Consider the following 15846-nt stretch of genomic DNA (forward strand, 5'->3'; position numbering starts at 1 on the left):
AAAAAGTGAGATTTGAATATGCTAAAATTGAATAGACATAGATTTCAATTTAGAACGAGAGTATCAAATTGGTTTATGTGATTTAGGGCTGTATTCATTGCTTCCTATTGTTTGAATTGACCATAGAAATATAGGGAATTCACATTAGGTCGACTTTTCTATTTCTTAACTCGAATAGTTAACACTTTTGCATGAATATCATTTCAGTGAGAAGAGCTTCAATAAGGATTGCATTAAAGAATAATAGAGTGGATAGTAGAGAAGATTAGGATTCCTAATTGTTTTACAATGAATTTAATCCTTGTGTTCTTGTTATTATTTGATTTCTGCAATTTTCATTTATTTTTGTTTTCTTGTTTTCAAAATTCACAAATCCAGTTTTCATTAGTCAAATAGAAACTAAAAATTAATTATTTGGTAATTGATGAATCAGTCTCTGTTGGATCAATATCGGTCTTATCGAAATAAACTACAAAAGTGATTACGTATACTTGCGTAGCTTTAATTCTCGCAGCAAGTTTTTGCCGCCGTTGCCGGGGACTGTTTTTATTAATATCAATAAAGTTAAATTTTTGTTCTAATTTGATTTGTTATTTTATTTTATTTAATTTTTGCATGACATTTATTTGGATCAAAGTTTTATTGTGTTTCAGGACTTATTGGTATATGCGAAGCAATAGACAAAAGGATATTATACCAATAGATCTGGAAATTGAAAGAACATGCAGACAGAACCGAAAAACAAAGAGAAGATTGGAGTTTACCATGGCTGATAATTTGGGAAACGGAGCTAATAATGGTCAAGGGGTTGCTGAGGTTCCAAGGGAGCAAGGACCAAGAACTTTGAGAGATTATGTACTTCCTACTATTACAGGAGTGCATTCATGCATCAGACCTCCAACCATTGTTGCAAACAATTTCGAGATTAAGCCTGCCATCTTGTAGATGGTCCAAACTACAATTCAATTTGGTGGCCTCCCAACTGAAGACCCCAATATGCACATAGCCAATTTCCTGGAGTTGTGTGCTACTTTCAAGATGAATGAGGTGAGTGATGATACCATTAGATTGTGCTTGTTCCCAATTTCACTACGGGAGCGAGCAAAAAGTTGGCTGAATTCACTTGAGGCCAATACTATCACCACTTGGGATGCTCTAGCTCAGAAGTTCTTAGCAAAGTTCTTTCCACCTGCTAAGGCTGCTAAACTGAGAGGGGAGATCAATAACTTCTCTCAACTTGAGGGAGAATCATTGTATGATGCTTGGGAGAGGTTCAAGGACTTGATCAGAAAATGTCCCCACCACGGTATTGAGAAGTGGATGTTGGTCCACAACTTTTACAATGGTTTGTACGGTACCACTCACACAATCATTGATGCAGCCGCGGGAGGAGCGTTTATGAGCAAAAGTGCTAATGAAGCTTATGGCCTCTTAGAGGAAATGGCCACTAATAATTACCAAAGGCCAAGTGAATGAGCGGGCAGTTATAAAAAGGTTGCAGGGGTTCATGAACGAGATGCAATCATAGCCCTAACTGCTCAAGTTGCGTCTCTAACTAAGCAGCTGCAACAAAATACCATGTCTGCCCAGGTTGTGCAAGCCCAAGTAATGTGTGAATTGTGTGGAGGGCCCCATCCTTTTGACCAGTGCCAAGCTGCTTTAGATCCCAATAATTTCCCATTAGATCAAGCTCAAGTCCAGGCAGTGGGTAATTTTCAGAGGCCCTACAACAACCCCTACTCCAACTCGTATAATCCAGGGGGGAGGAACACTCCTAACTTTTCTTGGAGAAATAATCAGCACCAACAACAACCGTTTCAACCACAGTATCAGCGGCCTATGACTCAAACTCCACCACAAGTATCAACATCTCAGCAACCTAGGCCACCAGCTCCTACAAAACAGCCTAGTGAATTGCAGGCTGCCCTATTAACCCTCACCAACACTCAAACTCAGTTTATGACTGAGACTAGATCCGCCATCAGAAATTTGGAGATGCAAGTGGGGCAGCTGGCCAATATGTTGAATACTAGGCCTTAAGGGAATTTTCCTAGCAATACTGTGGTAAATCCTAAGGAGTTATGCCAAGCTATCACTCTGAGGAGCGGGAAAGAAAAGTAGGGCCCTTCTCTAAAAGGGACTCAAGAAAAAAAGGCAGAAGAAGAGGAGAGTTATGAAAAAGTTGAGTCCCAAGTGCAGAAAAAGGTTACTGAAGATCTTACAACCGAAGAGAAGATTCAACCGGTAGTTGTTGATTATAATGTCAAAATCCTGTATCAACAACGACTCTGGAAGAATTCTCTTGACAAACAATTCTAAAAGTTTCTTGACGTGTTTAAAAAGCTTCACATTAACATCCCATTTGCTGAGGCTTTGGAGCAAATGCCGAGTTATGTGAAATTCATGAAGGAGATTCTGTCCAAGAAGAGGAAGATGGAGGATTATGAGACGGTGGCGCTCACTGAAGAGTGCAGCGCCATTCTGCAAAGGAAGCTTCCTTAGAAACTGAGAGATCCTGGGAGTTTCACAATACCCTGCACTATTGGGAATTTTGAGAGCATGAATGCTCTATGTGATTTGGGGGCGAGCATTAATCTAATGCCGCTTTATGTGTTCAGAAGATTGAAGCTTGGGGAAGCAAGACATACAACAGTGACTCTTTAGTTGGCAGACAGATCAATAGCACATCCTTGGGGTATTATTGAAGATATTTTGGTAAAAGTGGACAAGTTCATCTTCCCAGCAGACTTTATTGTACTTGATATGGAGGAGGATGCCAATGTCCCAATCATTCTTGGAAGGCCATACTTAGCCACAGGACGAGCTTTAATCGACGTACAAAAGGGGGAGTTAAGGTTGCGATTCCAAAATGAGGAAATAAGTTTTAATGTCTTTGCAGCAAATGAAATTCCTACCTGTTATAGAGTTGATGTGGTGAATGATTGTCAAGAATCAATTGGTAAAAAGAAGAAGAAGACCAAAGAACGATTTCGAATAGTTCGACGTCGTATGAAAAGATTATTGTGTGGGAAGTTTGAAGGTTTCGATGACATTCGGGATAATTTCAATATTCTCAACAGTAGAAGGGAATTCTCCTCGTATGACATGATGGCTCTCAAGGATGCAAGGGGTGGACTTGACCCAAGTTGAAGGTGTTGAGAGTTCAGCGTCCGGCTAAATGACGTTAACGGCAGCGCTTTTGGGAGGCATCCCATTCTTTTAGTTGTTTTGCTTTAGTTTTGAACAATTTTAAGTGTTCTTTTGGTTTTTATTATTTTGGACAATTTTTTTTATTATTTTTATAAGTTAAACCGTGAAAAGCGTGAAAAAAAGAGGAAAAGAAGAAAAAAAAATAATAAACAAATAAATAAAGGGAGATTTGTTTCAGGGAGCAGCGCCTAGGCGCCACAAAGCAGCGCCCCAGCGCTGCTCAAGTCAGAGAGGGCCACCAGAAAAATTTTCGAGGCAGCACCCCAGCGCTGAGACGAACCCGAGAGCCCCAGAAATTTTTTTGAGGCAGCGCCCTAGCGCTGCCTCGGCTCTAGTTTTAAAAGACCCCAATTTGTTTGAATTTTACCCCAAATTCTTTTCTTCTTCTTCTTCTTCCCTTCCGATTCTTTCTCTTTCTCTACCTCCATAACCACCCACTCTACCTTAGATCTCACTCAAAACCTTCCCTAAACACCTTTTTATTCCACAAATTCAACATACCCAACCACTCAATCATCCTCTTTTTCTCTAAAAATCTACACCATTTATTCTACATTCAAGCCCTAATTTCAAATCTGAAAATTACTGCTATTCTCATGGGTTTTTTGTTTGTGGACTCATCATCACAACTTTTTGCTTATGGATTATTCATCAAGTAAGGTCCCTTCCTTTATTTTTCAATTTTAATCTCTATTAAGCAAAGTTTGGGGTGAATTTGAAAATTGTGGAAGAGAACTTTATGATTTTGGTGTATCATTGTGATTATATGTGCTAGTGGAGTATATTCTGCATTACTATTGTTTTGGGAAAGGAAGTAAAATAAGGGGAGGTGCGGCTGAAATTTGGGTAAAATTGTTGTGAAAATTTTTTGTGGGTTGGTGGTGTGTTGGATGGTTATTGTTTGACTAAAAAGGTTGTGATTAGTGTGCAATGGGACCTAAAACAAGGAATATTGGGGCTTCATCATCTAGGCGTCGTAGGGATCCCTCGCCTCCACCGAAATATGCTAATGATCGTTTTGTTAGTAAAGATGCGGCAGACAGATATGAAAAATTATGTTGTAAGATAGTGATTCCTGAAAGAGGTATGGAGTTTCAACGTGAGCCATATGAGGATTCGATTTATGAGCCTATACGGGCTAACATAGCTCGTAGAGGATGGGCTAATTTTGTGAAGGGGAATTTGACTGATGTTAACAAGTCTCTGGTCTATGAATTTTATGCTAATTTTCCACAAGATTTGCAAAATGAAGTCTTTGTTAGAGGAGTTACAGTAAAATTCAATCGTCGTTCGGTTAATGCTATTTTTGGGACTACTCCTTTACAAGATGCTGACGACCAATATTATAATTTTCTGAAAAATGACAATTATTATGATGAGGTGGTTGCTACAATGTGTTTCCCGGGGGCTCAATGGACTATGAAGAATGGGGTGCCTCAAACTATGCCATTGTGTCAAATGAATCGGGAGGCTCGTGCTTGGACATATTTTGTTTGTTGTCATCTCCTTCCGGTGAGTCATTTTTCCACCATTCCTGTGCAGCGTGCTCTTATGGTTTATGCGATAATGAAAGGATTTTCTTTGGATCTTGGGCGTGCTATTCCTACAAGTATAAAACATATATCTCGGGGCACTACAACGGGAGGTCATGGGCATGGCTCTTTTATTACTGATTTATGTTGAGCTCATAATGTGCCTGAGTATACCACTGATATTCCAGAGGAGCCTACTGCTCCTATTACTCGTGCTATTGTGGCGGAATATCCTCTTCCCACTGTTGCACCAGCCCCACGGCCTCGGGCAGTAAGGCAACGTCGACTAGACATCTCCATCCACTGATCCTATGCATGTTGATCCGCTATTGGTTGCTATCGGGGATCCCATCGACTCTGGACCACAAGGAACTTCTAATCGGTTGGACTACATTATGCAACATAATCAATATCTCATCCAGTCTCACCAGAATATGCACATGTACATGAATCAGTGACATGCTTATGAGCTTACTCATGTGGATCATTTGAATGGCTTAGTTCAGCATTGGTCTTTGAATGAGGTAGACACCCATTATTTTTCTTATCCTCCACCATATCCTCCATCTCCGGCTCCTCCACCGCCTCCTCCCTTTTGACGCTCGTGTTGTCATCCTGGTAAGTTTCTTCTCTTTTATTATATTTGTACATTGGGGACAATGTATTAAATAAGTTTGGGGGAAGAGCTTTCATAGTGCGTAAGTTTTCTGTAATAGTCTTTGTTTTCTTTATTGTGTAGTTTTTAGGATGTGTTGTGTCTAGGGTGTTTAGAATGTTTGATCAGTCAAGTTGATAATGATTAGCTGATGATAATTAATCAATGAATTGTTCATATAGTTTGATGAAATGAAAGCCATAAAAATTGAACCAAATATGTGTGCTTGGTTGAATATTTCTTTGAGTTCCTTAGGTCCATGTAAATATGTGAGAGCTTGATCATGATTTGTAGATAAATTCTGTGCATTTGATGATATTTATGCTTGCTAAATTTTGGTTCAAGGAAAGATGGATGATTATGCTTAGAACTTGCTTGCTTTCTACTTGAGACGAAATCCTAGATAATGCATGTGTTAGGAAGGTGATTTAGGCTATTTTTGGAATGATTGAGCCTTTCAAGCCAACCTTGATTAAGTTAATCCCTAGTTTCCTTCTTTTTGAGCGTTATGTTAAATTCTTTGTTGTGACACCTATTTTGATCCTACTTAAAAGACTTTATAATGTTTCTTTCCCATAAATAATTACCATGAGCATATTAGTGAATGATGATTGGGGAGTGGTTTTGTAATGGTATGTATTTTGGATTGGGTGTTATCAATAGAAATTTTTTTTGAAGAAAAATAGATTGAGAAATATTCTGAAAAAATATATATCTTGAAAGTAGATTACACTCTTTTTTAACATTCAGTGAAAAAAAAAAAAAAGTTTGGGGGAGTGTAATTTTGAAAGAAAATGAAATGTAAGTGTGAATTTTCTCAATCTAGAAAAAAAAACATTTGGATTGTCATGGGGTTGTAATGTGGATATCAAATATGGTTGGTTTGATTTGAATGCTTATGGTAATTTTGAGCTTAAATGACATTTCATCTACCCATGCCTAAGCCTATCGTTATAAGCTTTAAAAGTCCTCTTGATTCTTGGGCATGTGTTGTCTATATTAGTGGAGAGTAGTAAGTGAAGCAAGCATATGAGATAATAAGATTTGATGGTTTGTGGTCAGAAATTTGGTAAGTTTAAATGGATTCAAATGCATGTTGTTTATTTATCATGATTAGGAGATCATATATTTGGTGTGATTTGAAGAAATATTTTGATCAAAATTCTAGATTATCATTATGGTTGTATTCTTTTTCTGAAAACTATACAAGCAAGACAAATATAATTTGGAAGCTTAATTTGTTGTTGTCATCTTGATTTGTTTTTGTTTGGTTGTTTAGGGTTTTTAGGATTGTTTAGAGTTCTTTACTTGAGGGCGAGTAAAGGTTAAGTTTGGGAGAATTTGTTAGGGTCATCTTAGGTTTGTTTTAGAGATCGTTTTAGGTAGTGTTTTTAGTTATTTAGGATTGTTTAGTGCAGATTTATGCTTGTTTTCTTTTTGTTTCAGGTTTTAATGGTCAAGTGCATAATATGGCATGAGATGAGAAGAAACATGCTAAATATGATGAATAAGATGGATTTAGTGTTGATTGTGGAGTTTCAAGACATTATGTGTGGAAGATACTACATTAAAGAGGCTCAACACACGTCGTTTATGTTCTATAACGCAAGTCTGAGATTTAAGCCGAATTTTGACTAGGATTTATTCACTTTCTGGAAACACTTCAATAAATAGAAGTTGTAGATATTTCTCTTAGATTTCCATAGCTTTTTGAATCATTCAGTTCGGAGTTATATTGAAGGAGTTATAATCAAAATATGATGAGCTGACGCTGCAGGCTATTCAAAACGAGTCATTTTTATTCTGTGCAAAGTAGCGCCCCAGCGCTGCTGAGAAACAGAGAGCATATTTTGATGCAGGTTGTAGTGCCTAGGCGCTACGTTTCAGTGCCCCAGCGCCATCAATTTTATAGAAACGTTTTTCGAGACTTATTTACAGCGCCTCAGCGCTGTCCCATGGTGCCCCAGCGCTAGGGTTCGTACGGAAACACAATTTAGGGGAATTTTTAGGGGTAATCTTGTCTTTTCATGAAAAAATGAATTAGGGTCTATAAAAACTTCTTTAATGACGTTTCTAGAGGGGAGATCAGATTAAGCAAGGAGGCTAGAGAAGAAACAAAAACCTAGAGTTCTCTTCTTTATCTTTTGATTTAGATTATGTTAAATTCTATGTTTATGTTTGATTTAGTCATGTTTATGAACTAAATTTCTATTTCGGTTTTCTAATAGACTCTCTTGAAACTCTATTACGATTTAATGCATTTATCTATTTCTTCTTCATCTAAAATCTATTCAGTTTGTGTTTATTGTGTATGTGATTGATTGATCAACTTTTACATACGATTTATGAATTTGAATCAAAATCTGAAAAGTGAGATTTGAATATGCTAAAATTGAATAGACATAGATTTCAATTTAGAACGAGAGTATCAAATTGGTTTATGTGATTTAGGGTTGTATTCATTGCTTCCTATTGTTTGAATTGACCATAGAAATATAGGGAATTCACATTAGGTCAACTTTTCTATTTCTTAACTCGAATAGTTAACACTTTTGCATGCATATCATTTCAGTGAGAAGAGTTTCAATAGTGATTGCATTAAAGAATAATAGAGTAGATTGTCGAGAAGATTAGGACTCCTAATTGTTTTACAGTGAATTTAATCCTTGTGTTCTTGTTATTATTTGATTTCTGCAATTTTCATTTATTTTTGTTTTCTTGTTTTCAAAATTCACAAATCCAGTTTTCATTAGTCAAATAGAAACTAAAAATTAATTATTTGGTAATTGATAAATCAGTCTCTGTGGGAACGATATTGGTCTTACTGAAATAAACTACAAAAGCGATTACGTATACTTGCGTAGATTTAATTCTCGCAACACAACTCCCACTGCGTAGCAGATGTCCGGTCTAGTGCATAACATAGCATACATAAGACTTCCAACTGCGGATGCATAGGGAATCTATTTCATCTCTTCTTCCTCTTGAGGAGTTTGTAGAGACTGGTTCTTAGAAAGATGAACTCCATGTTGGGATGGCAATAGTGCTTTCTTCGAGTTCATCGTAAAGAAACATTGAAGTACCTTATCTATTTACATTGCTTGAGAAAGCGCAAAAATCTTTTTCTTCTTGTCCCAAACAATCTGGATACCGAGAACGTAACTAGCTTCACCCAAATCTTACATCTGAAATTTGGTCCTGAGCTAGTTCTTTATGTCTGATAATTTCTTGACATTGTTGCCAATGAGAAAAATATCATCTACATAAAGTATCAAGAACACTTTCTATAGTTTTCCCTCAATCGGTAAACAAAGGGTTCATCAACGTTCTGCTCAAAATCGTAGGTCTTAATTATTTCATTAAACCTTATGTTCCAGGAGTGTGAAGCTTGTTTAAGACCATAAATGGACCTATTGAGCTTGCAAACTTTCTTTTCATGTTCAACTACTATAAATCCTTCTGGCTGATCCAAATAAATGGTCTCATCAAGAAAGCTATTTAGAAATGATGTCTTGACATCCATTTGCCAAATCTCATAATCAAGAGCTGCAACCATGGAAAAGAGTATGCGAATGGATTTTAAAATGCCCACTGGAGAGAAAGTTTCCTCATAGTCAACTCCCTCTCTTTGGGTATAACCCTTTGCCACAAGTCGAGCCTTATATGTCTCAACCTTTCCATCAACTTCTCTTTTCTTCTTGTAGAACCACTTGCATTTTAATATCCGTCGTTGCATTTAGTGGGTATTATTGTAATTTTGGCCTGTGAGAGCAATTTGGTAATTTATATTGATGCATATGTGAATTATTATTTTTATTATTTCATGATAATGTTTGATTTATTTCATGATTATGATATGTGTATGTATGGTAGCGGCAAGACATGGTTCCTTCAAGTATTGAGGGTTTAATTGCAATTGTAATTTCCACTTTTACTAGTAAGGGTATTATGGTAAATTGTATGACATTATGTGTTTAATTAAATGAATTATGATATGCATGATTTATGATGTACATTCATTTATGTGTTATGTCAAGCAATCCACTCACACGTGTTTCTTCAAGTATTATGGGCCAAAGTGTAATAGAAGTTATGTATTGGGGGTCAAAGTGGAATTATGGGTGTTATGATAGAAAGTGTAATCATCAAAAGTTAAAACTATTAGTTTTCGTCGGAAATTACAATAAGGGTCTTAAGTGATTATTAAGGATAAATTTGAGGTTGGGGATAGAAAGATCATTTTGTTTTATACGAATTAAGTCAGATTAAATAATCTATTAATAAGAAAACTAGGTTTAGATTTCGTACGATTTTCAGACTTTGGTTTTGGGCGATAGATTGAAGGGGAAACAGAACAAGAACAATCTCTCATTCTTGATTTGAGTTTTTTTGAAAGCTTAAGGTTTGAAGGAGATTACCAATCTGAGCTATTGAAGGGCTAGGAATCTCATAGGTGACAAGGGTCTGAGTTTTGGTGGTTGGATCTTGATCTGTAAGTTTTCAACTTCTTTTTAAAGTTTTTGTCAATCTATGTTTTTGAAATTCTAAGATTTGTTGTTAATGTTTCTGGGTTGATGAATGTCTTATATAGGTTTAGAGATGTTAACATCTGGGTTTCAAGGGTTAGAATCATGTTAGGATAGCTATTGTGGGGCAAGATTTGAATTCCCTAGTGTTTTGGGATGTTTTGAGTCGAAAGGGTTGAGAAATCGCATCAATTTTTGGGTTGTTTTTTTGCAGTGGCGTCGTGGCTCAAATGCGTCTCTTTTAGGCTGAAAATTGCTCTCTGACATCGTTAGTGTCACGACTCTATGGCAAGACATCGTACCTCAAATACATTTTTCTGTTATAATTTTCGGGTTTCGTATTTTGACCATAACCTTTGACCCCGGTGTCGGATTTTGACGTTCTTTATATGGTTGGAAAGCTTGTGAAATGATCTACAATCCTAGAACCCAAGCCTAGTGTAGATGTCATTACTTTCGAGTTAGAGTGATGAACTAAACTTAGTATTAATCAATTTTGATCAATTTTGGTTAGGTTTGGCTAGAGACGCATGAACAAAATTACACTAGGATTGTATTATCAACTTAATATTTGGAATTCAATTAAGATGAGTGGTCACTATAACACAGGGTGTGCATTTGAAGGCACACATTTATGTATATGTGATCTAATTAAGTTTATGTATGTTATGGTTATGAATTTGTTATGTATGTTATGAGTTTATTAATATTGCATGTTTATGGATGTTGTTCCATGATTACATTGACATGGATGTGAATACTCTTGGGCAGAGCTGCTACAACCTATGTTTATGTTATGACATTATTTGGTTTTTGGTAAGATGTTGGACGGGTTAGTTATCAAAACAGGTAAGTGTCTGAGGCCATGGAGGTTTAGGGTGGGACGCCACTCGCTACTATAAACTTTCAACACTTACTTACGTTGTTTGTTTCCTGTATACTTGTCTGACATCCTTACGTGATGAAAATGCATGTGTACTTTATGATAAATGCATGCTTCTGTTTCTCGTACTTAGTTGAACACTTAAATAGGTTAGCACTGGTTTACGATTGATATGACATCGCTAATACATTTTACGATTGTATGATGAGATGATGTGATACGATCTGAATTATTATTGAACTCTATTAATGTTAAGGTATAGATTATGAATAGCATATGAGTTAGGTTGTCATAATTTGAACTAGGTTATATTTTATGTTTATGTTTTCTTTTTGGGTTTTGGGGTTGTGACCTACATAGCTATTCCTGCTGGGCGTTCGCTCACAGGTACTCTGTGTTGCAAGTAAGGACAAAAGCATAGTAGATGAGGCGATGAGTTGGAGCAGGCTCGATCTGATGTGTGCATGTCATGATTGGTTGAACTGGGGGTTTAAAAGGGTGCTACTTATGCATTGTTGTTATAAAAGCTTTAACCTTTGGTTTTATGTTGTTTATTAAACATTAATTTTTACTTGTGACGTGCACGTAAAATAAATTTATTTGAAATATCGAGATCCCGAGTTGCTTGTTTGTAAAAAGGTGTTCATTCATGTTTCTTACAATAAAAGTTTTGTTTTTTTTAAAGATATTCATGTAAACATTAATTTACTTAAATATGGGGTATTTAGTAAATTGATGGATTTTAAGTCAGGTCGTTACATTTGGTATCAGAGCAATTATTTTAACGTGTCTGTAGACCCTCACAATATGCAAATGAAGACCGAGAAGACTTGACTCATCGCAATGTAAGTTTTAGTTCTTAAGTTTATTGTTTTCTTTAGTTTTTTTTATTTTTTGCTACTACATGTCAACATAGATTTAGTAAGGCCAGACTTAATAAGTTGTGTGTTTTATGATTATCTTGGTAAGTGTGATTGGCAGCCACATGTGAGAAAGATTGGGTATTGTGACTATGGAAGGTGAGGGGCGTTGCGTTTAATGCGTCATGCTATGTTTATCCCATCGCACTATGTTTAATGCGTCACATTACGTTTAATGCTCTGCGCTACGTTTAAGGAGTCGTGATGTGTGTTATTTTTTCTAGGCATGATCAGGATGGTTTGTTGGTTTATTAGAGATATGTTGTATCAATTATTGAGATAAGAAGTTACATTATGTAATTGAGATGATATAGTTAAGCCGATATTCAAAACGATATAAGGATATAAGAATATTATTAAAATGACATGTTGTCATAATATGGGTTATGGGTAGCAAGTGCATGAGTGATTAGACTTTACGAGTTTGTTCTAAGGATAATGATTTGACTTGTTTATGAGATTAAGTTTGATTGTGTACATGAGGAATGACAAGAAAAAGTATTCGGCTACAAGTTTGGTTGTTATTGAGTAGAACGGTCTAAGTTAATTTAGTATGGCAAACTGAGGATGGACAATTAGAAAAGACTTGTTATAGTAGCTCTTTCTCTTTCGCTTGCGAGTTAGTAAGAGCCAACTTGTAAGTATTTAAGGGATAAATGCGCGAAGTGACGTTAAGAGGAAGTTAGGTGTGTGTATTGTGTGGTGAGGCCACTATATCCCCCGTTGACCGAAACTATTTGAGGATGGGCGTAATCCTGTATCACCCTACACTTATGGTGTGTTTTTGTATGCGTGTTATATGTATTACATATGGTTTTGCATGTATTCTTATTGTTGTTGTACTGCTAGCTTTTGTGCGGTTAGATGCTATATCTTTTGTATGTTTAATAGTTGTTTGTCAATAATTTATGAAGTCATGTTGTGTTCAGTTCAGCTTGTCTTGGTTAAGAGGAGTTAGCCAAATGAGGCAGAGAAGGCGATCAAGTAGCTATTCCTGAGGAGGAAGCGATGTTGTTCCGATGTTGAGGAACTATTAGGGCTCCAAATGAAAGGTAGAATCATCTAAGAAGAGCTATGCCTCGGACAAAGGTAGAGCATGATTGGAATGCCCTTGATATTATCTTTGCCACATTGACTATTGAATGTCACTCGTTACTATTTTAGATTCAATGATCTCCAACGATGAAGAAGAATTAGAGTTGTTGGGAGATGAGGGATATGTTGGCTAGATGAAAACCATGAACTTGTTACACAAGGACTAGCTGATAGGAAAAGGAAATCTTAATCACACTTATGATGGGCACAGAGGTTTTGTTTATAAAGGATTTTGGTTCACGAAAAGCGGATGGAAAGCCAACAAGTACATGGTATAAGCTTTTTCATGTGGAGTTTACGATGTATTATTTAGCAAGCTCGGAGCTCTAGTTGGATTGTTTCCAAAGAAAGTTGGATGAACTCAACGAGCAAGATTGCCAGAGCTGGTTGACTCAAGACACACAGTGAGCCATGAATCATAAAGGATTTGGTGGCGATAAGGAACAAGTTACAATTTAAGTTCGACTTTGCAGGTGAGATTGAAAGCTAGGATATGGAGGAAATAATGGAGTGGAAAAGAGAATACACTATTAAGGACAACATCAAAGTTCATTGACGATCAATCATAGATCGGATGTAAAGGGAGGCAGTGGAAAGAATCTCATAACGATGGTAATTCTTCGTATTAAGGGATTTCGTATGGTGAAGAATGAAATAAGTATAAAAAGAGGATTGAACACCTCTATTGTGAAAGAATGATAAGGATGACAAGAAAGTGTGAAGTACTCACTATGAAGAAGACGACGGACAACCACAGGTGAATGAAGCAGATTTGACAAGGACAACAACGTATTGACATAGGAGGAGGCAGCACTACGTAAAGCACAACGTAGAAGCTTACTACATGACATGATCGATACGACTACACGAAGGATACTCAAGAAATGGAGGCATCACTTTTTCACATAGCATGACGAAGGCTATGAACACGTGGAAGGATTGTATGAGATCATCAAGATTTCACTTCTAACGATAAGGATATCAGGAGTACATAATTCGATGGATCAAACAAGAACAGAGGAGTGTACGACATGGATGCACACGCAATGGACAATAATTTTTAGGGAGACGAGTTATGGATTAAGACTGGAGTGATTGTAGCTATTTTGGAGGAAGCATAGGCAATAGTAATATGCCCAAACTATGATTAGGTGAAAGGAAATAAGATTACAAGAAAGGACAAAGGTGTTAGTAAACCATGATATATGAAGGATCATATTTTGGAAACAATTATACTTGGATAGCATGGACGTTCAGGACGGACTTATTGGACAATGATGCCGGTAATTTATGGATATGATGAACAGTATTTTCAATGCATTAAGATAATCTAGATCACTTTAAAGGATGGAACCCACTGTGAGTAGAAACATTATTATAAGTAACATGTAGAAATGTTACGACTCATGAAAGTATTAAAGTAAGATCAATATGGAAGAGGGCTAAGGATTCAAGGTAACAAGATTTTCCGTGATAAGAGTGGATTGATTTATGGAATAACGTGGTTTATTTCTGCAAAAAGCCAAGTTTAGATGTTATTACTTTAGAGTCAGATTCATGAACTAAACTTAGTATTAATCGATTTTGATCAGTTTTGTTTAGGTTTGGCTAGAGACGCGTGAACAAAATTACACTTGGATTGTATTATCAACTTAATATTTGGAATTTAGTTAAGATGAGTGGTCAGTATAATATAGGGTGTGCATTTGAAGACACAAATTTATGTATATGTGATCTAATTAAGTTTATGTATGTTATTGTTATGAATTTGTTATGTATGTTATGGGTTTATGAATATTGCATGTTTATGTATGTTGTTGCATGATTACATTGACATGGGTGTGAATACACTTGAGCAGAGTTGCTATAACCTATGTCTATGTTATGACATTATTTGGTATTTGGTAAGATGTTGGATAGGTTAGTCATCGAAACAGGTAAGTGTCCAAGGCCATGGAGGTTTAGGGTAGGACGCCACTCGCTACTATAAATTGCCAACACTTACTTACGTTGTTTGTTTGTTGTATACTTGTGTGACATGCTTACGTGATGAAAATCCATGTGTACTTTATGATAAAATGCATGCTTATGTTTCTTGTGCTTAGTTTCACACTTGACCAGGTTAGCACTGGTTTATGACCGGTATGAAATCGCTAATACGTTTTAGGATTGTATGATGAGATGATGTGATAGAATTTGAATTATTATTGAACTCTATTTATGTTAAGGTATAGATTATGAATTGTATATGAATTAGGCTATCATCGTTTTGTCTAGATTATGTTTTATGTTTATGTTTTCTATTTGGGCTTTGGGGTTGTTACCTACAATACTCTTCTTGCTAGGCGTTCACTCACAAGTATTGTGTTGCAGGTAAGGGAAAAAGCATAGTAGATGAGGCGATGAGTTGGAGCAGGCTCGGTCTGATGTGTGCATGTCGTGATTGGTTGAGCTGGGGGTTTAAAAGGGTGCTACTTATGCATTGTTGTTATAAAAGCCTTTGACCTTTTGTTTTATGTTGTTTATTAGACATTAATTTTTACTTGCGATGTGAATGTAATATAGATTTATTTGAAATATCGAGATCTCGAGTTACATGCTTGTAAAAAGGTATTAATTAATGTTTCTTTTAAGAAAAGTTTTATTTTTTTAAAAAGATTCATGTAAACATGAATTTACTTAAATATGGAGTATTTAGTAAATTAATGGATTTTAAGTCAGGTTGTTACATGCATCCAACGGGCCTAAATTCCATCGGCGCTTCTACAAGATCCTAGACTGAGTTGGAGTACATAGACTCCATTTCCTAGTTCATGGCTTCGAGCCATAGATCCTTTTCATAACTAACCATTGCATGTTTAAAGGACAATGGATCATCCTCGGGAGTGTTGGTTACTACCATGTGGGTTTGACCATCTATCTCGTAGCGTTCCGGGTTCCGAAAAAAACTCCCACTACGACGACGCACCATAACTGTCTAACTTGGACCAACTGTGTAATGCCCTACTGCCTTAGATCCGTTACT

General features: G+C 36.4%; 1 non-coding gene across 1 annotated transcript; it reads right to left on the bottom strand.

The window, feature by feature from the left end:
* Positions 1 to 1203: 1203 nt before the first annotated feature.
* Positions 1204 to 1310, bottom strand: LOC133820523 (small nucleolar RNA R71). Its single transcript, XR_009886930.1, has one exon. It is a non-coding gene; the product is annotated as a small nucleolar RNA R71 (small nucleolar RNA).
* Between the last annotated feature and the right edge of the window lie 14536 nt (positions 1311 to 15846).

The sequence above is a fragment of the Humulus lupulus genome, chromosome 2 (genome assembly GCF_963169125.1).
Source record: "Humulus lupulus chromosome 2, drHumLupu1.1, whole genome shotgun sequence".
Classification (NCBI taxonomy): domain Eukaryota; kingdom Viridiplantae; phylum Streptophyta; class Magnoliopsida; order Rosales; family Cannabaceae; genus Humulus; species Humulus lupulus.